General features: G+C 46.0%; 1 pseudogene; it reads right to left on the bottom strand.

Annotated features, from left to right (window-relative positions):
* Positions 1-1,661: 1,661 nt before the first annotated feature.
* Positions 1,662-3,145, bottom strand: LOC116940103 (small ribosomal subunit protein eS4-like; annotated as a pseudogene).
* Positions 3,146-4,877: the final 1,732 nt, after the last annotated feature.

Genomic DNA, 4,877 nt, shown 5'->3' with positions numbered 1-4,877 from the left:
CGTAAAATGCGCCGAGCTGTTTGCATCACGCGCGGAGTGGAGCGTTGGCTCCCACATTTGTAGCCAAAAGTGGGCGAGTGCCCGCAGGGAGCAACGGAGCGAGCGGTGACGGCCGCGGTGAAGGCGTGGGGCAGGGGGATGGGGGTGGGGTGTCCGACGAAGGGGGTCGCGTTGTTGTGAGCGCAATTTTTTTTATTTTCTGGACGCCTGCAAGTCTCCGCTCCCACAAATCATATCATGAAGGAACTTCGACAAAACACACGCAAAAACCCACCCCACAATTGTTCCATTTCCACAAATTTTGACTGTTTCTTCTCAGAAATATACAGTTGGCTTCCCAAAGCTTCATTTCCACGGCTTTGATACAACAAGTAGTACGGTGTTAAAGCACTGCGCTCTGAAACCTGGATAGCCCCAGTTCGATTCCTGGCCAAGGCTAACATCAGTGGCGAGTGATATCTAAACCAGTCCTTGGCACTTACATTCATCAACCCACACTGACCTGCGTGGTGAAGTATGGTCAAACAACCCCCATGACGAAGACGGCGTGGGGAGGCCTTAATCGAAATAGGTGTAAACTATTGTTAATTATAGCGCATAATATGCTATATATTATGTAATGTCTTGATTTGAAGCTTTCGTGACTGCAGAAATCCATACTCTTTGGTTCTTTCGGTAAAGTCACTTCAGCAGTTTGCTGTGGTTGTCTCACCTGATGACGGTTGCTTGTGTTGCGATCGAAACGTCGTGATCTATTATTTTTTCTACCTACGTGACTTTACTGAAAGAACCAAAAGTATTATGTAATGTGTACAATATATATTCGATTATATTATTGCTTGATAATATGCAAGGTATACAGGGCATGAGCTCGATCTCGACCCTGACGCCTTTATATTTCGAGTCTGCATGTTCTCCACGTGGTCGCGTGGATTTTTCTGCATGGCCCTCCGGGGTTTCTCTCCACATTTAGAAACATTGCATTTGGAGTATTTGGCTGCTATACATTTCCACATGATAAGCCACTTAATACAATTATCATTTGCCGCGAGGTCGCTTCTGAAAAAAGCTATGTAGCTGGGTAGGCCTTAGCTAGTACAATAAAATAAAGTTTAAATAGTTTCATGAGATTTTGATTTAAAGCTTTCGTGACTGCAGTAATTCATATTCTTGGTTCTTTCGGTAAAGTCACGTTGAAGGGAAAACAATAAAATAATGAAATATATATAAAACAATAAAATTCTCACGACGTTTCGACTGTAACACAAACAGTCATCATCAGGTGTGAAAACCAACATGTTAATCTCATTAAACTATATTCTTGGTTCTTTCGGTAAAGTCACGTTGAAGGGAAGCAATAAAATAATGAAATATATATAAAACAATAAAATTCTCACGACGTTTCGACTGTAACACAAACAGTCATCATCAGGTGTGAAAACCAACATGTTAATCTTATTAAACTATATTCTTGGTTCTTTCGGTAAAGTCACGTTGAAGGGAAACAATAAAATAATAATATATATAAAACAATAAAATTCTCACAACGTTTCGACTGTAACACAAACAGTCACTATCAGGTGTGAAAACCAACGTTGGTTTTCACACCTGATGATGACTGTGAGAATTTTATTGTTTTATATATATTTTATTGTTTCCCTTCAACGTGACTTTACCGAAAGAACCAAGAATATAGTTTAATGAGATTAACATGCCCATTGCCTTATATCTAATGATGGCAGTTTTATCATGATGCTTGGCCATTGAAGTCTACTCATTAGTTTAGATTCTGTACATTAGCTAATTGACCTGTCCTTGGGAGAACTAAAGAAGAAACACCCAGCAACATTCATACGCCATCTCTCGCTGCACGACGTTCCGTGGCAGTGCCACGTGTACTGAGGACAGCCGCGAATGACCACAAAAGCCCCCAAGCAGCCGGCCACACCTCCAGAGATCAATCTGCAAAGTAACCAGCGACGATGCTGTCACATCAAGGAGCAAGCTACCCAGCACGCCCACGAACGCCCTCTCTCCGTGTTGACCTCGTTCACTAACTCGCAGGCGCCTTATCCTGCAGCTTGCGCCGCAGCATCAGCGGCGTCGGAACTTCTTCACTCTCTTCGCCGCGATCTTTCGAAAAACAACACGTAGCAAGGAGCGGCCCATGAGGGTTCGTGTGGAGAGTGCGGGGGTGGGGGTCGTGCGGCTTGGAGTGTGGTGGAGCAGGGGGGCTGCGCAAGGAGAGGGGGCAGGCAGGGAGGGAGTGGAGGATATGGGGGTAGGGGGGCAGCAGTATTGAGGGAAGGGGAGCCAGTCACGCGCGCATGGGGATTAAATTCCACAACAAACACTTTGCTCGGTGAGTGAGCGGCGGAGAGCACCGGGGGCCAGCCACGCACCATCTGCACAGTCACGCAAGCGCTACGCGCTCCAAAGCCGAGCTGACCTCTCTCTCTCCTCTCTCTCCTCTCTCTCACCTCACTCTCTCACCCTCCCCTTTCTCTCTCTCTCTCTTTTTTGGGAACTCTCCTCTTTTATTGTCCCTTGCACTACACAAGACCTTTCTACAAAACAAGCGACAACACGGAGACAATGCCAAGAAATGTTGTCGTGGGTGGCTGAACGGAGAGAGATGCTGCAGCAGCAGCAGCAGGCCGTTTAGCTGGCCACCTGCTTGGCAGCCAACCGCTTGGTCCCTCTCCTCGTCAATCGTCAGACGGAGAGCCTTGCCACGTGGCAGAGACACCCACGGCTTCTGGCCCTTGCCGACGACGAAGATGATTCCCGGTCGGGTGGCGAACGTGTTCCCGTTCGCGTCCTTGACGTGCGCCACATCCAACGAACCCAACTGGCGCTCGCGGTTCGCGATCACGCCAATACGCCCCAAGTTGGCGCCGCCGGTCACCATGCACAGGTTTGCGGTGTCAAACTTGATGAAGTCCGTGATTTTGCCAGCCCCCCAGGTCGAGCTGCGCGGCGTCGTTGACCTTGATGAGGGCATCAGGGTAGCGGATGGTGCAACCGCATAGTGCATCACCAGCAAGGTGATCCCTTTGGTTCCCACGCGATCCTTCTTCACTCTGCACAGATTTTACTTGGCCCCATTTGCTGTGATTTTGTGAACGGCGAAGCGGCCCTTCCCCTCTCTCTCTCTCCTCTCTCTCTCTCCCCTCGATCTCCCCTCTCTCTCTCATCTTTTTTAATGTTTTCCATCGTTTATTCACTTAGTCATATGCAGAAGAGTTTCTGATAAACAAATATTAACCGCGACACATCCAATGTTTCCAATTTCAGACACTTCATTTATTGGGTTCCTCTTCAAATTCAGGCTCTTTGAATGTCAGCTCAGGAACTCTCTCTCTCTCTCCCCTTTCTCTCTCGCTCTCTTCTCCCTCTCTCTCCTCTCTCGCTGTCCCCTCTCTCTCTCCTCTCTCGCTCTCTTTTTTACGATCAGAGGAAACAAGAAGATGCTCGGTGTAGTCGGCACTTTGCTTCGTTCATCATTTAGTTTTTTTCTTTCAATACTTTGCTTTATATGCTCCCCCCCCCCCCTGTTTACTTCCCTCTCTCCCCCATCTGACGATTGCTCAACGTCGGCCCCGAAATTCAAAAGAGATCCTTGCTTTCAAATGCACGTGCTACGTTTGAGGGCCTTCAAAGGTTAAACGCCAAAAAAAAATCCCCAAACAAACAACCCGTGGCAATCAGTCGCGTCGGAGTCTCGGGTCAAACTAGGAGGGCATTGCTTAACAGCTGGACGTATAAAGCAATCGCTGTCAAGTTCAAGGCATCTGAGCAATGATTATCTGGCTGGTCAATATGTAATGGCATCATGTGAAGCCAAGTTACTTTTGTTGTATTGTCTGTTAAGAGTCTTTAAATCTGTCCGTAACGTGAATGGCCACTGCAGTAAAAGAGGGCACTATGGGACACTGGGTTAACTTTTAACTTGCAAACATTGCATGTGCAAGGAAAGAGAGTATGCACCGAAGTACATCTGCAATACGTGTTAAGAATACAATATTCTTGGTTCTTTCGGTAAAGTCACGTAGAAGTGAAACAATAAAATAATAAAAATATGAAACAATAAAATTATCACGACGTTTCGACTGCAACACAAGCAATCATCATCAGGTGTGAAAACCACAGCAAGAAAATTTGAAAAAAGTGGCGTTTTTTAACCTTAGCACCACAGAGAGCGATTTGGCAGTAATTCAGATGGACGAGTCCATCTATGTTCAGAAAAAGAGGAAGAGGGAGACAAAAATAATGGATGCAGTCTGAAAGCCACCGTAAGCGTGAACAATCAATTAAGACCAGAAATGGTTTATCAAATCCTTCCAATGATTGCTAAGCCAGAATCCATCTTCTCGGTTGAAATTGTCTCTGTTTGTATATGTGAATAGCCTCATGAACGAATCTTTCATGGTAGCCAGATGGCTTGCAAAGAACCTCTGTCTTAGAGAAGTCAAGGTCATGTGAGCCTACTGAATTATAACAGTGATCTGCCACGGCCGAGGTGTTGGTCCTACCATGTTTTAGGTCTGCTTTGTGTTCACGAATGCGGTCCGAGACATGTTGTTTGGTTTCTCCAATGTAACTACTACCACAGAGGCAACTTAGTTTGTAGACGCCAGGGTACTGTATGTCCGGAATCACATATTTTACAGACGGAACCAGATTACGGATTTTATGTAATGTGTTGAATCGGACTTGGATCTTGTGTTTATTCAAGATTTTGGAGATCTTTGTTGTGATCCCCGCAATGTAGGGTAAAGTGATGGTTTTGAAAGGCTCCTCAAGAGGGTCCTTCTTCATGGTTCGAGTGATAGCTTTGCGGATTGTGTAGTCGGAGTAACCATTAGCCTTAAGAT

This window comes from Petromyzon marinus, chromosome 7 (genome assembly GCF_048934315.1).
Source record: "Petromyzon marinus isolate PM22_M1 ecotype Great Lakes invasive population chromosome 7, UKy_Petmar_22M1.pri1.0, whole genome shotgun sequence".
Lineage (NCBI taxonomy): Eukaryota > Metazoa > Chordata > Hyperoartia > Petromyzontiformes > Petromyzontidae > Petromyzon > Petromyzon marinus.
This window is presented reverse-complemented; position numbering and strand designations above follow the sequence as displayed.